Here is a 23,732-nt window from a genome sequence, read left to right on the forward strand (position 1 = left end):
CAACTACTGTTGATCCCGTTGTCTAGGCATGTGGCAAAGCAAAATGGCCGCTGGTCTCTGCCGAGGTCTTAGCCTTCCCCTCCGGGCTCACCATTTTACAGAGCCCACTTCCTGGAGCTCAGCTGTGAGCAACCAGGTACAGGGCTTTTCTCTTTCCGAGCTTCCTCTATCAGTGTCCGCTGCCCTGCTTTCTCCCCAAGCCAAGTGTAAGCTATCAGGCATGTAACAGGGCTTGTCTCCTCTTGAGCTGCTCTGTGAGCCCAGCCTTTTGGGGGCTTTGTGCTTAAGCAATCTTCTAGTCCTCTCTCACTCTCTCTCATGGCAGTGTCAAAAATGGTGGTTTCCTTTTTCCTGTGTCTGTGTCTCTCTGTGTTTCTATTTATATCAGACTCAGCAAGGGGTGGAGACTCAACCTGAGTCACAGCTCAGTAAAGTAATCCAAACAAAAGTCCCAAAGTGATCTTACCAAGTAACCTAATCAAAGGACCCTCAACTGAACTTAGTGCAATGGTATCACACTCACAGGAATAGATTCATTTAGAAACACAACTTTCTCTTTTTGGGAGTCATAAAATAATACTGCCATACCATTAACCTTATTAGTTACCATAAAAGCATATCAGTGTGAGGTTTATAGCATGCCATCTTTACAACATGTCTGTCAGCAGAGGATCTTTAAAGATCCTGAGAAACTTTAGGCAGGAGTAAAGGTATAAGAAGATGAGTCTTAAATGAAAATCAGGGGATAGACTCTACTGGTTTTCAAAGTTGACTGCACATTGAAAGCTCCTGGGGAGCTTTAAAAAGTACCAATGCCTGGGCTCTGATCTTCAGACTATTCAAAGTTTAATTGCCCCAATAAAATATCATGATTTGATCTGGTTTCTTTCACTTAGCAAAATGCATTTAGGGAAGCGGATGTGGCTGAAGCAGCTGGACTCCCACATACCAGATGGGAGGTCCCAGGTTTGGTTTCCCAGTGCATTCTAAAGACAATAAAGACAGCAAGCTAATGCAATGAGCTGGTGCAGCAAGCTGACACAACAAGATGACGCAACCAAGAGACACAGCAAGGAAACACAATGAGAGACACACAAACAGGGAGTGGTGGTTCAAGTGATTAGGCATCTCCCTCCCACATGGGAGGCCCCAGATTCAGTGTCCAGTGCCTTTTAAAAAAGAGAAAGAAAACAAGCAGAAAGTGAGCCCAAACAGCAAGGAGAGGGGTGAGAAATAAGTAAACAAAAATAAATAAATCTTTTTTAAAAATTACTTTAAGATTTACCCATGTTATTTTTTGGATTAATAGTGTCTTCCCTTTTTCTTTGCGTTTTCCTTTGCTTTTTTTTTTTTTTTTTATAAATAGAACTCTATTGTATATGTACACTACAATTTGTTTAGTCATTCACACTTATTGAAGGACATCTCGTTTCCAGTTTTTAGTGATTATGAATAAAGCTAATATAAACATATACATACAGGTTTTTGTGTAGACATAAATTTTCAAATCTGTTGGTCAATACCTAGCAGCAGGGAAGCGGACTTGGCCCAGTGGTTAGGGCGTCTGTCTACCACATGGGAGGTCCGCTGTTCAAACCCCAGGCCTCCTTGACCCGTGTGGAGCTGGCCCATGCTCAGTGCTGATGCGCACAGGGAGTGCCCTACCACGCAGGGGTGTCCCCGCGTAGGGGAGCCCCACGCGCAAGGAGTGCGCCCTGTAAGGAAAGCCATCCAGCACGAAAGAAAGTGCAGCCTGTCCAAGGATGGTACCGCACACATGGAGAGCTGACACAACAAAATGATGCCATAAAAAGAAACACAGATTCCCAGTGCCACTGACAAGGATAGAAGCAGTCACAGAAGAACACACAGGGAATGGACACAGAGAGCAGACAACTGGGCAGCGGGGGAAGGGGAGAGGAAAACAAAAAACAAAAAAAAAAAACCTAGCAACATAATTACTAGGCCATATTGTAAATTTGTTTATTTTATCATATGATAGCAAACTTTCTTCCAAAGTGGCTGCATCATTTTTGCGTTCTCATTAAACATGAAAGACAGTACTAATTGTTCTGGAATCTTTGCCAGCATTTGGTATTGTCAGTTTTTAAAAGATATTCTAATGGTTATATGGTGGTATCTTATTGATTTTTTAAATTTATTTTTTATTAGTGTAGTTGTAGCTTCACAGAAAAACCATATAGAAAATACAGAGTTCCCATATACACCCCCACAGACACATTTTTCCATGTTATTAAAAATTTTCCTTAGTATGGTATCTTTGTTACAATTGATGAAACAATATTATTATAATTACGTGATTAACTGTAGTTCATAATTTACATTAGAGTTCACTGTTTGTAAACAATCCTATGGTGACTTTAAAAAAATTTTATTCTAGTACATATTTACAATGTAAAATTTCCCCTTTAAACCAGGTTCACATCTATAATTCAGTGCTGTTAATTACATTCACATGTTGTGCTACCATCACCACCATCCATTGCCAAAACGTTCCCATCGTCCCAAACAGGAACTCTATCAATTAAGCATTAACCCCCCTTCCCTACCATCACCCTAGTCCCTGGTAATCTGTATTCTACTTTCTGATTCTATAAATTTGCTTATTCAAATTATTTCCTGTCAGTAGATCACACAATATATTTATGTCTGCCCTATTTCACTCAACATGATGAATTCAAGTTTCCTCCATGTTTTTGCATGTATCACAACTTCATTCCTTTTTATGGCTGAATAATATTCCATTGTATGTACATAGCACATTTTGTTTATCAGTTCATTGGTTGATGGACATTTGGGTTACTTCCATCTTTTGGCAATTGTGAATAATGCTGCTATGAACATCGGTGTATAAATATCATTTAGTTCCCTGGTTTCAATAGTGTTGAGTACGTACCTAGAAGCGGGATTACTGTGTCAAATGCTAATTCTATGCTTAGCTTTCTGAGGAACCACCTAACTGTTTTCCACAGCAGCTGCACCGTTTTACATTCCCACTATCAATGAAGCAATGTCACTATTTCTCAACATCCTTGCCAACACTTGCTATTTTACATTTTTTGAATAGTAATCATTTTTGTAGGTGTGAAATAGTATCTCATTGTAGTTTTGATTTGCATTTCACTAATGGCTAATGATGTTTAGCATCTTGTCGTGTGCTTGTTGGCTATTTGTATATCTTCTTGGGAGAAATGTCTAATGAAGTCTTTTGCCCAGTTTTAATTGGGTTGTTTGTCTTTTTGCTGTTTTCAGATTTCTTTATACATTCTGTTTATTAAATACTTACTGGATACGTGGTTTCCGAATATTTTCTCCAATTCTATAGGTTGTCTTTTTACTTTCATGATAAAGTCCTTTGATGCATAAATGTTTTTAATTTTGATCAAGTCCCATTTAGCTATTTTACTGTGTGTGTATTCCAGGTCTTCAAGAATCCAGTCCCTAATACAAGGTCCTGAAGATGCTTCCCTATATTTTCTTCTAGGAGTTTTAAAATTCTGGTTCTTACATTTAGGTCTTTCATCTATTTTGAGATACTTTTTATATACAGTGTGAGGTAAGGGTCCCCTTTCATTTTCTTGCATATTTTCCAGTTTTCCCAGCTTTTAGTATAATTATTTGTTGAAAAGACTGTTCTTTCCCCATTGAGTGGTCTTGGCACCCTTGTAAAAAATCTAATGGAGGAACAGATATAGCTCAAGTGGTTGAGTGCCTGCTTCCCACATGGGAGGTTCTGGGTTTGATTCCCAGTGCCTTCCAAAAAAAACAAAAACAACAAGCAAAACAAAAGGCAAACCCAACTCAGGGGAGCCAATATGGCTCAGTGATTGAGCACTGGCTTCCCGCATATGAGTTCCAGTTTCAATTCCCAGCCCCTGGTTCCTCCAAAAATAAAAATAAAAAAACAATTTGACCATAGATATGAGGGTTTATTTCTGAACTCTCAATTTGAATCCAATGGTTTATAATCTTCCTTGTTTTTATTACTGTTTTTTTAATAAGTTTTAAAATCTGGAAGTGTGAGTCCTTCTACTTAGTTCTTTTTCAAGGTGATTTTGGCTATTTTGGGCCCCTTACCCTTCCATATAAATGTGATGATTGGTTTTTGCATTTCTATAAAGAAGGCTGTTGGGATTTTTATTGCAATTGCATTGAATCTATAAGTCACTTTTGGTAGAATTGACATCTTAATATTTAGTTTTCAAATTCATCAACATGGAATATCCTTCCATTTATTTAAGTCTTCTTTGATTTCTTTAGCAATGTCTTATAGTTTTCTGTGTACAAATTCTTTACAGTCTTTATTAAATTTATTCCTAGGGAGGCAGATGTAGCTCAAGTGGCTGAGTGCCTGAATCCCATGTATGAGGTCTTGGGTTTGGTCTCTGGTGCCTCCTAAAAACAAAACAAATGCATAAAAAAACTCTCATTGGGGAGCAGATGTAGCTCAGTGGTTAAGCACCTGCTTCTCATGTAAAAAGTCCTGGGTTCAATCCTTGGTACCTTCTAAAAGTAAAACAAAAAATTATTCCTGGATATTTGATTCTTTTTGTTGCTATTATAAATAGAATTTTTCTTCTTTTCTTCTTCAGATATTTCATTACTTGTGCATAGAAACATGAATGATTTTTGTGTACATGAAATCAGCCATAGATGCGTTAACTGACTAATGATTTAAACCCTTCTATGAAATACTGTCACAGTTACAATCAGGTCAGTGCTTGCTTGACCAAACACCTGAACACCATAACCTAGCCAAGTTGGCACATGACATTAACCATTACACTTACGGTCTCCATGGGAGTTAAACTTAGGTATCTGGCTCCAAATTGCAACTATGTGTCTACCATAGATACATGAGAAGTTTTATTATTCCTTCGGATAAAGACAACTAGCAAACACAGAAGCCACCCCAATTACCAGGTAAATTTAGGATGAACTATGTGTGACAAATGGTGACTTCAGATCCTCTTACTTGAAGAATTTGTGTTTATTTTGAGAATGTATATGTAATGGGTTATATCTGGTAGGCTATATAAAAATATGAGCTTTCTTTCTTTCTTTGCAATCTCTTTAACGGCTAGCCTGTGATATGCATCACATTCTAGTTTAATGCTTAATCAATTTTTAAAAATTTCTTTGCTTTTGCTTTAGTGGAAAGGCGTTCTGGGTTGGAAACAGATTTTGTTTTTATTGTATTTTCCCCTCAATATCACCTAATTTAATTAAAATTGAGTTTGTTCTTTTAGGTTTTCCTTCTGTGAAAGAGTTCTCTAAGAGAAGAAGACAGAAACATTTTTTTTTTTAATTTAGGGTAAAACTATAAAAAAAAATAAAAAGTGAAAGGGTATTTTCAGACAGGAAAAGAATATCTTTCTAGAACAACAAAATTCCATTTCAGCATTATTCCAATACTTTAGTTCTAGAGCTAATGTTGTAGCAAAAGCTAAATCAGGTGTTTTGAATTATAATTAACTACAATAAAAAGTTAACTGGATTTTCTCATCTGGCTTTAACATAATAATGTTTCATTGTTCATTTGTCTATTTTGTTTGCCTCTGGATTTTGGTTTTTTGTTTTGTTTTTTAAACAAGTTTTATTGAGATATACTCACATACCATACAATCTATTCAAAGTGTTTAATCAATGACTTTTAGGATAATCACAATGCACTCATCACCAAAAACATTTTAGAACAATTTCATTACTCCACACTCCTTAGCAGTCACTTCTCAATCCCTCTATCCTTCAACAGCCCTACATAACCACTAATCTAATTTCATCTTTACAAATTGCTTTATATTTACATATTAAATAAATGGACTTATACAATATGCAGTACTTTATGTTCGGTTTGTTTCACTAGTGGATTTTGTTTTTATGGTCATATGGAGGGGTGATTTTCATTCAGCCATAACAGCAAATACTCGACTGGTTAGTAACCAGACAGTCACAAAGAAGGCAGTCATAGAAAATAATGGAAGATGAGCATCAAAGCAGGATTGATGTGGGCTATGGGTGAAAGGCTCTTTGTCTCTTCAGAAATAACTAAGCTGTTTGACTTGTGAGTGTGGAACGGTAAGAGGCTACAGTCCTGCCCTTAGAGAAAATGGCAACAGGCTCCAGTCCCAGGAAATGTTTAACAATGCAAGGGCTATAAACTTTAAGTATTTAGGGGAAATGCAAAAAGTAAATATGCTAAAAGCTTATCTAGAATATCTGGAGTCCATGCTAAAAGCTTACCTAAGATGTGAAAGATATATACTAATTGAAGCCTATTGAGAACTGAAACAAAGGGACCATTTGGCCTTTCCTCTCTGTATAAAAGACATTTGAAAATCTTGTTTGGGGCTCGGGATTCAAACTGAAAGCTCCCGAGTCCGGCAGGGCCGTCAATAAACCATTTTTCCTTCTCAAAATCATTCCTGAGTCCTGGCCTCTCTATACTCAAATAATTGAACTTCTCTCAAATTCTACAACAGGATTAACCTTTAGAAGACATTGTGTTTGGATTTTATACAGCCCACTCTATCTATTCTACTGCCTAATAGTAGCTCAGGACTCTAACCATTTTAGAAAAAAGATGAAATATAGTTTTTTAATAATATAATTTCCTAGAGATATTAGGAAAAAGGAAGATAATTTAGCAGTGGAAACCACAATAGTATAGGGGTATTCTTTTTTATGGAAAGCAATATTACAAAAAAAAATAGCTGTAAAATAAATTTCATGAAAATAATTTTATTTTGACCTTAAAGCAGAAACATAGGATACATATTTCCAGGGGAAAGTTTTCTGGAATCTAAATTGAAAAATTCTACCTATGGATTTAAAATGGCAATTTAAGGCAATGGTTCTCCAATTTTAATACATCTGAATCATCTGAAGAACTTGTTAAAACACAGACTTTTAGGCGCCCACCCCCAGAGTTCCTGATGAAGTAGATCTCAAGTGGGGTCAGAGAATTTGCATTCTAACAACTTTCCACTTGATGCTGATGTTACCGAAATGGGGACTGTGGAGAGAGTATCTACATGGAACACAGGCTCAGGCACAACAGGAACTTTCCAGAAAAGACTACTTTGTTACACAGCACAAAGGGTCCGAAAAGGCAGGGGAAGAGATCCCATCTGGCTGTTCTCCCAGGTAAGCCTAACTGCTCAGGTGAGGGTCAGCAGATGGCAGCTTCACACACCCCACTTAACATCAGAAGGGAGAGACCCTGCGCTGCTTGAGTGCTGAATGTTTACCCGCCCCTGGGGGAGAGGGTCTTGCCATTGAGAATTCCTGCCCTGATAAGCATCAGGGCTCTTTGTTCCCAGTTTCCAGGTTTAAGATCTGGTCAGGCCTTTGCGTTAGACCTAAAAACTCCCCCCACACGCCCCCCAGCCCCCATCCCTGTGGTTGTGGAAGGGAAACTGACTGAAACATCATTGCATAAAAGAGGAGGAGGCAGGGCGCTGTGGGGGCGTGAAGGCTGGGAGATGGCCGCTGAGCATGTGTCTGTGATTTCCCCAGAACCACTGATTTGGGGTGCTAAGGATTTCAATAGCCCTCTGTTTATTGGGAAACTTCTGTAACGTTTAGTGTCCTTGAGTCCTGCCCTTTTCCCACGCTCCATCCCAAGGTTGTAGGAATATCCACAACATCAGAGGAAATCGCTGGGTTGAACATTTGGAGTTCCTGAAATTCTATTCTTCTCAGCCCCCTGCCCCCCTTCTGTCTGGGCATATATAATCTCATACAGAGCCAGACTGCAAAGGCACGTTATATTGTTAACCATAGAACAGAATGATAACACTCTGAAACTTCCTTTGATTCAAAACTTCAATGAATAAATAATTTGTCACTTCATTGATTCTGTTAAAAACTTTGCATATTGAATTGATTCAAAATAAGGAATGCATGTTTTAACAGTAACAGAGGAGAAAGCTAGCTAGAGGGGACCCTCTTTGTATGTTTAGCTGTGAGCAGCAATGTACACAATGTCCCTAGAGTGTTCTTGAATTAGGGGCCATCTAAAAAGGTGGGATAAGATCTAACTTTATTATAATTAAACTATTCTCCTTATTCCCATGCTTTCTTTAATTGTAATAAATGCTATGGGGATAAGGAGGGTAGACAGGGATGAGACATTTCAAAACCTACAATTTGTATTTGAGGGATGATTTCCAGTAATTTTTTTTTAAAGATTTATTCATTTTCCCCTCACCGCCCCACCCCGCCCCCCCCATTGTCTGCTCTCTGGTCCATTCACTGTGTGTTCTTCTGTGTCTGTTGTATTCTCATTAGGCAGCTCTGGAACTGATCCTAGGACCTTCCAGAGTGGGAGAGAGGGGATCACTCTCTTGCACCACCTCAACTCCCTGTTCTGCTACATCTCTTATTGTTTCCCCTTTGTGTCTCTTGTGTCATTTTGCTGCACCAGCTCTCCCTCTCGGCCAGCACATGGGGTAGCATTCCCACGTGGGCTCACCAGGAGGCCCTGGGTATCGAACCCTGGACCTTCTATTTGGTAGGCAGGAGCCCAATTGCTTGAGCCACATCTGTTTCCCTCCAGTAATTTTAATAAATCCATTTTAACCTAATAACTTATTCAGAGCCTTAAAAGATGTTTTATAAATTAGCAAGTGCCATTTTGTAAAAAGTTATAAATATTTTCCCATCTATATAAGAATATTAATTTTATACATAAAAAACCATCAATATTATTATTTGAAAAATAAAAACTTAGAGGATCACAATGGATTGCTATCTGTGATTGTATATACATTTAAATGGGTAGAAAAATCATGACAAATGATGCATGATTAAAAGTGAGAAAAAAAAAGTGACTGGGATAGCAAATATCTTTTTTATATATATCTATAATTCACATATCATAAAATCTACCATTTAAAAGTATACAATTCAGTAGTTTTTAATACAACAATTTTGCATTAAAAACAACAGTAGTTTTAGACAAAATTGTACAACCACTACCACTATCTAATTCCCGAAACTTTTATCACCCTAAAAACACACCCCATAGCCAAAAGCAGCTATGATCCCTTCCACCCTCACCAGAATCCCTGGAAACCACTAAGCCGCTGTTGCTATGGATTTGCCTCTTCTGGACGTTTCATATAAATGGAGTTGTACAATATGTGCTTTTGTGATTGACTTTCTTTTATTTACCACAGTGTTTTCATAGCTCACCTACATTGTAACATGAATGAGGAACTGCCAGACTGTTTTCCATAGTACCTGCACCGTTACACATTCTCACCAGCAATTGGCTGGTGGGAATTTCTCCATATTCTTGTCAACACTTACGATTATCAGTCCTTTTGATTATAGCCATGCTAGTGGGTATGAAGTGATATCTTATTGTGGTTTTGATTAGCATTTCCCTAATAAGAAGTTATGCTTAGCATCTTTGCATGTGCTTATTGATCATTTTAACATCTTCTTTGGAGAAACATATATTCAGATTCTTCTTCTTTTTTTTTTTAGGGCCTAGGGATTGAACCCAGGACCTTGTATGTGGGATGCCAGCACTCAACCACTAAGCCACATCAGCTAGCCTAAGTTGTTTTTTTTTCATTTGTTTGCTTATTTGTTTATTTTTGTTTGTTTTCAGGAGGCACTGGTAACTGAACCCAGGACCTCCCATGTGGGAAGCAGGCATTCAACTGCTTGAACCACAGCTGTACCTGTCTCACTTTTAAAAAAATTTATTCCCCCTCCCCTTGCCGCTTGCTTGCTGTTTGCTCTCTGTGTTCATTTGCTGTGCATTCTTCTGTGTCTTGTCTCCCTTTGTTGCGTCATCTTACTGTGCCAGCTCTCCACGGGTGCGGGCTGTCAGCTCTCTGCAGGTGTGGGCCAGCCTGCCTTCACAAGGAGGCCCCGGGACGCCAACCCAGAGCCTCCCATATGGTAGATGGGAGCCCAATTGATTGAGCCACATCTGCTTCCCTCCCCCTCTCACTTTTAATTGGGTTATTTATCTTCTTATTATTGAGTTGTAATAGTGTCTTTTAATATCCTAGATACAAGTCCCTGATCAGATATATGGTGTACAAATATTTTTTCCCATTTAGTGGCTAGTCTTTTCATTTTCTCAATGGTGTCCTTTGAAGTAAAATAGTTTTTTATCTTAATTAAGTCCAATTTCTCTAATTTTTTTACTTGGTTGCTAGTGCTTTTGGTGTCACATATAAGAAATCATTGTTTGATCCAACATTATAAATATTTATCTCTATGTTTTCTTCTGTAAAAGTGGTTTGTTTTGTTTTTAAGAGGTACTCAGAATTGAACCCAGGACCTTGTACATGGGAAGGAGGTGCTCAACCATTGCACTGCATCCCCAATGGGAGTTGGTTTTTTCATTTGTTTGTTTTCAGAAGGTAATGGGGATTGAACCCTGGATCATCACACATGGGAAGCAGGCGCTCAACCACTTGAGCTACAGCCACTCCTTTCTATAAAAGTTTTATAGTTTTAGTGTTTAACTTTTATGTTTTGAACCATTTTAAAAATTATTTAATAAATTGTTTCTTTTTAAATCAAAAAATAATGTTATACTAAGCCTAAAAATTTAGACAATCAAAACTGCTTTAATAATGCATGGGCATTTAGAATGTGATTCCATTTGCACATAGATTTGTTTAGTAAACAGCATAATCACTGCATACATATACTATGAAACATTAAATTATCTCATTTATACTAACTCTTCTTAGAAAAGATATATTCTACTTAGTTCTGGACATTTCATATAATTGGAATTGTACAATATGTGCAATATTTGAAGTATCATAAATTCCAAATTAATTAAGCTTTACTGTATTTGAGAATAGTTCTGGCTCAAGTACTGATACATTCAGTTATTCGTTTGCTACTTACAGATGTATATGTAGGTAAGTCATGTGCTTGTGTTTTTTTTTTTAAAGATTTATTTTTTATTTCTCTCCCCTTCCCCCCGCTCCCCCTCCTACCCCCGGTTGTCTGCTATCTGTGTCCAATTTCTTTGTGTTCTTCTGTGACCACTTCTATCCTTATCAGCAGCACCAGGAATCTGTGTTTCTTTTTGTGGCATCATCTTGGTGTGTCAGCTCTCTGTGTGTGCGGCACCATTCTTGGGCAGGCTGTACTTTCTTTCATGCTGGGTGGCTCTCCTTATGGGGTGCACTCCTTGCATGTGGGGCTCCCCTACACGGGGGACACCCTGTGTGGCAGGGCACTCCCTGTGCGCATCAGCACTGTGCAAGGGCCAGCTCCACACGGGTCAAGGAGGCCTGGGGTTTGAACCTTGGACCTCCCATGTGGTAGGTGGACACCTTATCCATTGGGCCAAGTCCACTTCCCTGCATGTGCTTTTTGTTTTTCTGAAATCTATCTTAACAATCGATTGCTAGTAACAGACACAAAGTTGCTATGTAAAATTATCCCTTAATTCTATTCTAAACTCATAGTTCAGTTGATTTTATTGGCCTTCAATCTGTCATACCCAGGAGAAAAACATTGGGACTTTATATAAAAACTCAATTTCATTTGTCTAAAAGTTTTGTTATTTACACTATTTTGCTGAAAACTCATGTGTAAATATAAATCAATAAGTTAATCTACACAGTTTGAGAGAGACTTTAGAATCCTATGACCCTGTCATTCTTGAAGGAAAGTGATGACTATTTTCTGGATAAGTTGGAGAAAAGTTGACCATTCCGGTTTTTTGAAAAATGAACAGTTCTTCTGTTCTAATGCCTGAATTTATCTTTCTGAATTCACAGGTTTCTAAAACTGGCCTTAAGCAAAGGTCTGAAACCTAGGCAACTAACAGGGACTATATAACTCAGTCCAAGAAGGTACTTCAAAGTGTCTTAGACTGTTTTTCACTTAAGAGAAACAATCAATTCCCATGAAAGCCTGAAATTGTTTATCAGATTGGATGCCCCAGGAAGCTCCACATTCTACTGGTGAGCTTTAAAAAAGTTATCTTTTGGGAAATGATGGCTACTCTCAAAGTCTCTCAATGGGCATCATCACTGCCATTCCTTACTATACCAAAGAGGCTAGAGAATAAGTAGTACTTTTCACTTCTATAGCACAAGATATAACTACCAATTTCTTTTTAATCTGTAAATAGTATTTTTTTTAAGATTTATTTTTATTTATTTCTCTTCCCTTCCCCCCCATTGTCTGTTCTCTGTGTCCATTCACTGGGTGTTCTTCTGCATCTACTTGTATTGTCAGGCAGCACGGGAAACTTCATCTCTTTTTTGTTGCATCATCTTTCTGTATCAGCTCTCCGTGTGTATGATGCTACCGGCAGGCTGAACTTTTTTCACACAGGGTGGCTCTCCTTGTGGGATGCACTCCTTGCGTGTGGGACACCCCTATGCAGGGGAGCCCCCACATGGCACAGCACACCTTGCGCACAGTAGCACTGTGCATGGGCCAGCTTACTACATGGGTCAGGAGACTCTGGGTATCGAACCCTGGACCCTCCATATGGTAGGTGGATGCTCTATCAGTGCAGTCACATCTGCTTCCCTGTAAATAGTATTTTCAGAGGCTCTGAAAGAGAAACTAAGGATCAGAAGGTTTAAGAGTATCTAAAATTTTACATACTAAATTTTTCTCATAAAACTATCTCCTTACAAGAAAAGTACTAAGTAAGTTACATTTAAAAGTATCTTTAAGATAAGATGCTTCTCAGTTAAGATAAAGTGAAAATGATTTAAAATATGAAGGGTAGGAGTAAAGGATGAGCTATCTAGCCAATTCAAATTACATTAAAACCCAAATATAAAATATAAACAAATGAAATTTTCCCAAAAGAAAGTGAATATTCACTAATACTTACTTCTCCACAAGTAGATAAATTACATTAAAGAGAATAAATCTACTAAATCTACATGGACTGAGATATTTTCTCACTTTAATATACGTAAAAAATAAAAATAAACTTCATATTGCCAAAATAACTGTCTAAATTTTTAGGGTTATATAGTTAGAAATATACAGTTCTGCTTTTAGACAAGTCAACTAGGAGAAACAAGGTAGCACAATCATTTGACTTGGTGGCCAACATACTGGACAGGGCTTATTTAGTTTTTTAGCTTCTATGCACATGTAAAACATGCTGTAAAATGTCCTATTTTTCTATGGACAATGCAACCATTTTTAGGTCAACTTTGGCAAATTACACAAGGTACAATGACATTAAGGGGGAAACTAGATTCCATACTTTCTTCTTTATCTTGTATTTCTTCCCTCTCAAACTTCCTGACATCTTCTTGACTGCTATAAATGATGCTATTAGAAGTTTATGGCTGAGAATAGTCCTCACTTTCTTGGGATTGGGAGGTTTGTGTGATTTTTATCATTTTCCTCAACAAATGACTCTTAGAGTCATTCACTGTCTTTTTATTTTCAATTTGATGTTCCTACATCAAAGCCCTCTTCTACATGTTTGAGTTTTCTAGTTTGGCTTTCTCAGTTTTTTTCCCTTTAACCATTCCTTAATCTTCAGGAAGCCAGTTCTCACAGATGGCCCAGTATGTGTTGCAATGCAGTGGAAGGGGGGAATTAATCTCATTGCATGAAATACACTTCTAATAGTCAGCTAAGATAATTTCAGAATCTTCTTCAAATAAATCTGTATCACTCTCCTCTACCTGATATACAGTAACTCAATAAACTTCATCATCTTCACATGAGATTCTTATCCTTCTTCACTGAGTCTACAATCTTCTGAATCAAGACGTTTAACTTCATATTCTACATTGAAGTGATCTGAAACTGAATCCTAATCCAGCCAATTACAGAATGTTCACTTATACCAGCATCAAGATCTGGTTTTAATGGAGTATCTGTGGATTCACTGCTACTGCTGCTTTGACAACATATCTCCCTTATGACACAAGTGAAATGGAAATGCTGTCAGATTTGTGATGCTTTCTTTGTTGTTCACCAGCTAATTCCTCTGAATTTTCTTCTAGATGAAGTAGTTGGTCTAGAAATCAGACTTGAGGGTGAAAATTTCTTTTCCTGCAACTCTTGTATAGGGTCCATTTGATCATTGCCATCTTCAAGGTGACACCTGTTTTCACTTACCTGAATCTGATGGTTCCTGCTGATTGACTACTGCCAAATTTCTCTAGATAGTTGTATGTATTTTCCTGTGATCTTTCACAGAGAAGCTTGGGTTGCAGACAAATCCCCTAGAAGGTCATTTGAACAATATGCAATATGTTGTTGCTTTTCATCATATAATTGTTTGGCCGTAATATACTGGCCAAGATGAAATATAGCCTCTTTCATTGTGTATCTTTTTGTGTACCAAGAGACTTTAATAACTTTAAAAGAAATGGTTTTGGTCTAACCAGGCTCTCTCATTCCAAAGCAGGAATCTGTGAGGTGTTTACAGCACCTTCAGGAGATAGAGACATGTTGGTATTGCATATTTGTCATGAGGGTTTTTTTGCACCTGGAGCAGGGGTCTTTCAAGTCTCCCTTGTTCTGTTCATTGGGCACATGCAAGTCCAACACCCTGGGCCCTGGTGGCCATTCCACTTGTGCTGCCCAGGACATCATGGGGTCGAATGCACTAGAACCACCAGAGGAGGTTCCTGGCGGCAAAGCATGGGAAACTTGGCCAGAGAGTTTATGGCTACCGCTCAGATTTGGCTTCTTGCTCCATCCCACATCCAGTTACACAGGGCCTGACAAGCCCCAAAAAGAGTGGAGCTCACCAAGATTCCCCCAGATGCCTTCCCCCTACTGCCTGAGAGTAAGGTTGAAGCCTTGGCCCATCCAGGTGTTTGCCTGCCCAGTGCACCTTCTTTGATACATTTTGATTTCACATTTGTATATGTGTGATTTACATATGCAAATTCATTCTTTTGCATGTGGTTATCCAGATGTCCTGGCACCATTTGTTAAAAGGACTCTCATTCCCTCATTGAACTGTTTTAGCACTGTTGCTAAAAATCAATTGACCATAAATGGAAGAGTTTATTTCTGGATTTTCAATTCGATTCTCTTGATCAATTAGGTCTGTTCTTACTCTAGTACCACAGTGTCATGTTTATTGCAGTCTGGAAATCAAGAATTATGAATCCTCCAACTTTCTTCTTCTTTTTCAAGATTCTTTTGTCTATTCTAGGTACCTTGGATTTCCTTATGACTTTTAGGATCAGAATGTCAATTTCTGCAAAAGAGGCAGCTGAAATTTTTATAGGAATTGCCTTGAATCTGTAGGTCAATTTGGGAAGAAGTGCTACCTTAACACTATTAAGTCTTCAAATCCATGAATATAGGATGTCTTTCTATTTATTTAGATCTTAACTTCTTCAAACTGTCATACTAGCCCCAAAAGCTAACACCACCTCTGGCAACTGCAATGTTAAACAATTGCCAATGATTTTTCTTGACAAATTCCCTGGAGGGAAGATGCTTCTTACCAAGTGAGCTCTGAACAGATCAAATAAAGATAAATCCTGAAAATGGAGATTTCCAGGGAACAGCTAGAGAGGACAAATAGTGATAATGCTCTGGGATTGGAGCCTTTGGGAAGCTCAAGGATATCACTCTTACACATAGATATGTTATTTTTAAAATATTTTCCATTAGAGGAAAATTTTATTAAAGTTATATGAGAGACATAATGTAGATTGACTCTGGTCTGTGCCACAAACCTACAGGAAGGCAGTTCTTTCCTCCAGGCCTTTGTTTTCTCTGAAAAATGTGCTAATAAAATGAAATAATGTCTACAAAGTGCTTCAATCAATATTTTATTCATGTTAAGTTTCTAATAGCAATGATAGTAAGTATGGTTATCACTAAATATTTTGTGACCAAAATGAATTATAGTAGATTATTGTTTCAAAAAATGGCTTTAACAATATCTCCCATCATATATACTCTACTTACAATGCGAGTTATTCCCTGCCACCCCCTCACCCCCCCTTTGAAAGATGGTCTCTATATTCCTTTCCTTGAATCTGTTTGGGTTTGGAACTATGGCTTAAGTGATACTGTATGACTTCTGAGTCTTGGATGTAAATAGCTTCTGCCTAATTTTCTTGGAATGCTTTTTCTTGGACCCCAGGCATGATTCCGTGAGGAAACACAAGCAGCATCTAGAGATGCCCACCTGGAGAAAAACTAAGAAATTCAGTCCATAGCATGACTGAACTCCTAGATGACATTCAGCACCTACTCGCCAGCCATGTGAGTGATCCACTGAGCTGCCTTAGCTGATGCTGTGTGGAGTAGCGGTGAGTTGTCCTCTACTGAACTTTGTACAAATTGCAAACTTGTAATCAAAATAAATAATTACTGTTGCTTGAATCCACCGTGTTTTGGTATGGTTTGTTATACAGCAGTCAATAACAGATATGTAAACTGATGAACATATTTTCACTATCAGCAACGGCAACAACAAAGACTCCAACTTTAAAACATATAACAGAAAGAAACTCTATAAATCACTCTTACCAAAATTTTAAAAGTGTTCCTAAGAATATCAATCAAAATAACTTAGTTCCAGTTATTGATTGTTCCTAAAAATAATGTTTTATTTCCTAAATTCACATTTTAGATCTAGACAAGATCTTTTCTTTAATGGTATTTCATCAGTTGTGATTAATCAGTCCAGTCTCTAAGTGGATTTTTACTGCATTCACCATAACATGGGGTAGTAGAAAAAGCCCTGGGTTTTGAGTCAAAAGATTTGGGTTCTTAAATTTTTATCACATATTATCTGCCTGATCTTGACCTAATGTCTCTAAAACTAAAATTTAAATCTGTGAAAAGGGAAAGATGCTGGCAGTGTTGCATGGAGAAATGAACACTGCTCTGTAAGGCAGGAGACTGGAGCTCTAATCCCAGCTCTCATCCTGACTAGCTGTAAGTTTTGGGCAAATCACTTAGCAACTCCACTCCTCAAATCTGAAAACAGTAAGACTGGATGAGAAGGTCTCTAAGGTTCCACCCATTCTAGAGTTCAGATATTACAACACAAAAATAATACTATCTTATGCATAGTAGATTCTTACATCCCATAGCACCACCTGGTGGTCTAAGAGAAGAGGACATGCTGAGGAAACAGTTGATGTAAGTGTCCAGTTAATCTGTATTTTGCTTGTTTGAATGAAAATTCTAATTATTAGACAATTTCCCCTCTAAACTGCTACATACAAGTAAGTTATATCTAAAGGTAATCATAGATCCTTTTGTGGTTCACAAGTATAATGAATGGGTATTTTATGCATTTGTGTGAGTTGTGCTATCCTCAAACCTTGTTATGATGTCGGCACATTATCTGTCTGATGTGAAGATAGATAGATAGATAGATAGATAGATAGATAGATAGATAGATAGATAGATAGATAGATAGATAGATAGATAGATAGATAGATAGAGGCAATCATACAGGTCAAAATGTTTAAAATCACACCCTGCATAGAATCCATTTATATAAAGACTAACCCTTGAACTTGGCAACATATTGGCTGTTATCCTTTAGTAAAAAATGATTAAGCAGTTACTCAAAACAAAAAATACTCTGTGGCATCAAACAATTTCTATCATATTAAAATTATTATACAGATTTGAGCAGCTAAAATGATAGGATTGGGTTAAAACCCAAGGAATAAGAAATATTTGTGAATTTGTACCAATGTAAACAAATAACTGAAAAAATAAATGCAAGAGAAGAGACAGCTCTTCTTTACAGAATAATTGCAGTTAATAAATATAAGAAATGAGGGAACTAGAAAATGACCATTAAAATATCACTGTCACACTGCAAGCAAGATAAAAAATTTGAGGAGAAACTGGATATTTGCATAGTCTCAAAGTATCTCCTTCAAAAGGTTTATTACAAAGTGAAAGTAACTTTTCAGTGGATTAACACAGGACACACCTTCTTAGCCAGGTGATCTAGGTTAACATCACCAGAAATAAGACATATCGACATCATGTACTGCATTACTTTGCAGTATTCTTGCCAAAAACACATAACATCAATGTAATAATGACAAAACATCAGATAAATGCAAATGAAGGGAAAGTATACAAAATAATTGAGCAGTAATCTTTTTTAAACAAATAAATTTATTGATACTTATTAATAAAGCACACAATCTATCCAAAGTGTACAATCAAGGGTATGTGGCATAATCACATAGTTGTACAATCATAATTAGAGCATTTTCACTATTCCAATGATAATAATAATAGAAAACATACAAACAAACAACACTCGTCACCTCTCAATCTCTCTATGCTTCAAAAGTGCTAAGATCATGAAAAAACAAGGAAAGGCTGAGACCTGTTACAGAACAGAAGAAGAGACTAAGTAGACATGACAACTAAATGCTATGTGGATTCCTGGAACAGGGAAAGCACATTAGTGGAAAAACTGGTGAAATCTGAATAAAGTCCGTGCTTTTGTCAATAATATTGTGCCAATGTTAGTTTTGATAATTGTGCTATGGTCATGAAAGACACTAACATTAGGGAAAGCTGGGTGAAGGGTATACAGAAACTATCTGTACTATTTTTGCCACATTTCTCTGTCTAAAATTATTTCAAAATAAAAAGGTAAAAAATTATTCACACATAAGGCAATGATTTTGAACTCTGAGTTTCTGTTCTAGAGATTATCAAAGGAAGTGGTCAGTTGTATAATCCTCCAGAGGAGAGATACAGGAATCTCCAAGCACTGGTGGGAGGAAAAGGCACCTTTAATTTGTATAGAAAACAGTGCTTTGTGCTATTGCTCTGTTTTAGGCGGTGTGGTAGGCATCCGTTGTTTCTGCCAGGTGGGCAGCATTCTCCCGTTTTCTAATAAAGGCACTCCAGCTTGCCTTTGTGAAACCATTCTCTCCCTAGTCAGTCCAGATTATTGGCACACTGCCAAACTCCAGGGTTGATGCATGACTCTTGCCAAGCCAGTCAATGCCTTTCTTGACACTTGCCAGAGCTATTAGGAAGGCAATATTTTATTTCCTCTGAGATTGTTAAGTTTGTCGGATAGAAACCTAGAGGTGCCTGGAAGTACCATGTGGAGAAAGTATCTTATGAAGGGACTGAACAGGGGTGGGGGAATGGAGAATTAATCCACAGTGGTTTTAGGGTTTCTATTTAGGGCAGCGGTTCTTAATCTTTCTTGTTCCATCGACCGCTTTGCCAGTCAGGTGAAAACCACGGACCCCTTCACAGAGTGTAGCAGCAGATCATTTTATGATACACAATATTGGCATGCCTTTAAATTAAATTTTAGGATTATTCAAAATTGTGTTTTACAACTTGCCCATAATTTCAATACCTGATAACCTAACGTGGTTCAACATCTGTTCAAATGGTCATTTTCAGCAAACATTTAGAAATTCAAGTTTCCCATGGCATCGATAAAACCACCTCTGCCATCCTTATCAACTGTGATGGTTAGACTAATGTGTCAACTCGGCCAGGTAATTGTAACTAGTTGTTTGGTCAAGCAAGCACTGGGCTAATTGTAATACAAGGACATTGATGGATTTTAGTCATCAGTGAGTTTACTGCATAGATGGCTGATTACATCTATGGTCAACCAGGGAGTTTGCCATCAGCAATGAGTGATGTTTTATCCAATCAGTGGAATGTCTTAAAAGGCAAAGTGATTTCAGCATTCAGAGAGAATTTCCCAGCTTGTCTTTGAACAGCCAGCATCTCTTGGAAACTCATCAAGGACCTTCACTGGACTTTCTTCGGAGCCCCTGATTTGCAGCCTGCCTGCGGAATCTGGACTTGTGCATCCCCACGGTCACATGAGAGATTCTTATAAAATCTCATACTATTGACAGATATCTCTTGTTGATTCTGTTTCCCTAGAGAACGCTGACTAATATACAAACCTTTTTGCAGGCAGTTATCCACTGCACTCAGAACATGCTATATCAAAATAAAAATCATACTAAGTCCACACTTTACTGTGTATTATTTAATAAATATATCACACCCACATCAATATGTCACCTCATGAATATTTTTAAATGCATAAAATAAAATAGCAAAGGAAATTAGTTACATGTATTGAAATATAGTTACTAAAATAAAAAACATGATATAATACTATACATAAGAGCTTCTTTCTTAACACATTAAATAATAATCCAATACATCAAAAATATAGGAAAGTTAAAGTTAAGTTTTATTTTTTAAAGACATGTCAATGTGCAGATTGTTATTTATTTTGAATAAGAACATTAAACTGTGGTGTAGTAGTTGACAAGGCAACACACCATATCATGTTGGACATCTAATCAAGTTGATTTTTTTCAGTTCAATCTCTCGGACCCCCTGAGATCTTTCCACGGATCCCCAAGGGTCCTGGTTAAGAACCTCTGATTTAGAGTGATGGGAAATTTCTGGTAATGGTCCATGGTGAGAATTATGAATGATAATCCCACTGAATTGTAGTCTTGGGAATAGTTGAGATGGAAAAGTTTATGTTGCATGTGTGTTTCCACAACTTTTTAAAAAAGAGAACTAAAGAGACAATGACAAGTGAATGTAATACATAACCTGTGCTGGATCTAATAATGGAGGAGAAAAAACTTGAAAGGACATTATTGGGACATATAAAAAAATTGAAATATAGACTGTAAGCTTTATATCAATGTTGAATTGCTTGAACTTGATAACTATACTGAAGGAGATTACATAAATGAACATCCTGGTTCTTAGGAAACGTACATAGAAGTATTACATGTTCAAGGAGCATGATGTATACAACCTACTGTAAAATATTTAGAAGATGATGATGGATGATAGATGATAGATAGATAGATATAGATGGATGATAATGATATAGCAAAATCAGCAAAATGCTAAAATTGGTGGATCTGGGTATCTGAGGGGGGTGGATATGATGGAGTTCTCTGTATAGGTTTTGTTTTATTTTTCTATCTATCCTATAAGTTTGAAATTATTTCAAATAAAAAAATTTAGGAAAATTTTTTTTAAAAAAAGAGTGAAGGCACACAGAGACAATCTCAGAGATGGTGAGGCCAAACCCCAATTATATAACTTGATTCCCTGAATCTGGCTATGCCTGAGGCCATTTACTCCTAGATTTTTAAGTTAATAAACCAATAACAAGTAAAAAAGAAAAAACCAATGACACCTACCTCTCCAACTCTGCCTCAGCTTTATTTGGTTTAGACCCAGTTTAAGTTTAGTTTCCGTAACTTAGCACCAAAAGAACCATGAGTAACATATTCAGTATTTTGATATTTAGAAATTCAACTGTAAAAGAGAGCACAAGATATTATATTTTTGAAAAGGGAAATCAATTTTAAAAAGGGGGAAAAATTCTAAACAAAGGCTTTCTATCTAATTTTAAAATAGTTTGTTTTTTTAATTTATTTTTTAGAGTCATTAGGCTATGGGATACTAGTAGATAGAAATTGTAAGACAATCTAAATCTTTGTGCTTAACTTCCTTGTTTATCCACTGGAGATGTGAGTCAGTAGAAAAGAGGAGTTCCCTTGTTGTCTTTCAGCAATGATACGCCTTTCAGCACCTACAGGAAACTCAAATTTCAGCAAATTAACATGTGAAATCCACTACATTTGTATGGAGAAAGGAAGTATTTTAATCCTCTTTTGATGAATGTGAAAAATATCTTTTGGTATCTTGACCAAGTTACCCCCAAATCAATTTCCATGAACATCTAGGATGAGGGTAAGATTCGTCTTACGTCCAAAAGCAGACAACTGGAAGTGGGGGAAGGGGAAAGAAATAAATAAAAATTAAAAATCTGTTTTTAAAAAGTGAATTGGGGGAAGCGGACTTGGCCCAATGGTTAGGGCGTCTGCCTACCACATGGGAGGTCCACGGTTCAAACCCCGGGCCTCCTTGTCACGTGTGGAGCTGGCCCATGCGCAGTGCTGATGCACGCAAGGAGTGCCGTGCCAACCAGGGGTGTCCCCCGCATAGGGGAGCCCCACACACAAGGAGTGCGCCCCATAAGGAGAGCCGCCCAATGCAAAAGAAAGTGCAGCCTGCCCAGGAATGGCACCAGACACACGGAGAGCTGACAGAGCAAGATGACGCAACAAAAAGAAACACAGATTCCTGGTGCCGCTGATAAGGACAGAAGTGATCACAGAAGAACACACAGCGAATGGACACAGACAGCAGACAACTGGGGGCTGGGGGGGGGAAGGGAAGAGAAATAAAAAAATTTAAAAAGTGAATTGGTAGCTGTGGGAGGAAAGAAATATGCAAATATGCATTTCTTCTAAGAAAAAAAATGACTACTATAATATGAGTTAGTAAACTGCTTGGCAGCAAGATTTTGAAGGCCAAGGAAAAGTGTCAACACAAGTTGCATTTTCTTTGACTGACCTTAATGTTCTCAAGCTCCTGACTCCTGTGGACAAAAAGACCAGAATACACTAAGTTAATAAACTTCAGTCATTTTTCTATAACCTATCAGATGATTTAGTGGTTTCGAATGCTTTAGATAAATTACACTTTAACTAGTTATTGTGAAAGTTAATGATTAAAGTTTAGTGTTATCAAATGAGAAAGATCAGGAGTAAGCTTACTAAGCTTGACTTAAAGGATGCCTGTATTCAAAGCCAAGAGAAGTCCTAACTTGTAATTGTATTGTTAAAGAACTATTCAGATATTCTCTTCTTACTGCAGAATTATTTATTTATTTATTTATTTATTTATTTTTGAGGTACCAGGGCCAGGGATTGAACCTGGGATTTAGTATGTGGGAAGCCAGCTCTCAACCACTGAGCCACATTGGCTCCCTGAGTTGGTTTTGTTTGCTTGTTGTTGTTGTTTTGTTTTTAGAAGGCACTGGGGACTGAACCTGGGACCTCCCATGTGGAAAGCAGGCGCTCAACTGCTTGAGCCACATCTGCTCCCTGCGGAATGTTTTTTTTTAATAGACATATTCTTTTTTTTTTTTTTAATTTCTCTCCCCGCCCCCCGACCTCGGTTGTCTGTTCTCTGCATCTATTTGCTGTGTCTTCTTTTTCTTCTTCTGTTGTTGCCAGTGGCATGGGAATCTGTGTTTCTTTTTGTTGCATCATCTTGTTGTGTCAGCTCTCCATGTGTGCGGCACCATTCTTAGGCAGGCTGCACTTTTGCGTTGGGTGGCTCTCCTTATGGGGCGCACTCCTTGTGTGTGGGGTTCCCCTATGCGGGGGACACCCCTGAGTAGCACGGCACTCCCTGCACACATCAGCACTGCACATGGGCCAGCTCCACATGGGTAAAGGAGGCCCGGGGTTTGAACCACGGACCTCCCATGTGGTAGATGGATGCCCTAACCACTGGGCCAAGTCCATTGCCCGGAATGTTTTTAATGGAATAATTCTTGACATTTCCCCCCTACAATATTTTGGTTCTGCTTTACATAAACAACTTTCTTGTACAGATGCATCTCTCCTGGAATGAAGCAATAAGGTTTCCAGGTGCTATGGAGGAATGGGGAAATGTGCTGGGAAGGAGCTCCCTTGGCCATGCACTTAGGCAGTAGAAAAGCAGGTGCTATGAATGAATTGGGGTGCTGGGTGATAGGCATGAGATAGGAAAGTCACTGAATGAGATGAACAGAAACCTAAAATGTAAGGAGGGGAAGTACTTACTGTCATAGAGATCTTTCTGGGGTGGAGAGTAGGTGTGGCTGAAGGTTGATTTTGATGCATGTGTAG

General features: G+C 37.8%; 1 long non-coding RNA gene, 1 other non-coding gene and 1 pseudogene across 2 annotated transcripts; 1 reads left to right on the forward strand and 2 right to left on the reverse strand.

Annotated features, from left to right (window-relative positions):
• Positions 1-12,145: 12,145 nt before the first annotated feature.
• On the reverse strand, positions 12,146-23,712 carry LOC131280111 (uncharacterized). Its single transcript, XR_009187710.2, has 5 exons — positions 23,667-23,712; positions 22,408-22,432; positions 21,496-21,580; positions 21,186-21,303; positions 12,146-12,579 (listed from the first exon to the last, which is right to left on the reverse strand). It is a non-coding gene; the product is annotated as an uncharacterized lncRNA (long non-coding RNA).
• On the reverse strand, positions 13,051-14,468 carry LOC101444691 (E3 ubiquitin-protein ligase Mdm2 pseudogene; annotated as a pseudogene).
• LOC111763559 (small nucleolar RNA U13) lies at positions 17,238-17,342 on the forward strand. Its single transcript, XR_002796406.2, has one exon. It is a non-coding gene; the product is annotated as a small nucleolar RNA U13 (small nucleolar RNA).
• Positions 23,713-23,732: the final 20 nt, after the last annotated feature.

The sequence above is a fragment of the Dasypus novemcinctus genome, chromosome 2 (genome assembly GCF_030445035.2).
Source record: "Dasypus novemcinctus isolate mDasNov1 chromosome 2, mDasNov1.1.hap2, whole genome shotgun sequence".
Taxonomy (NCBI): domain Eukaryota; kingdom Metazoa; phylum Chordata; class Mammalia; order Cingulata; family Dasypodidae; genus Dasypus; species Dasypus novemcinctus.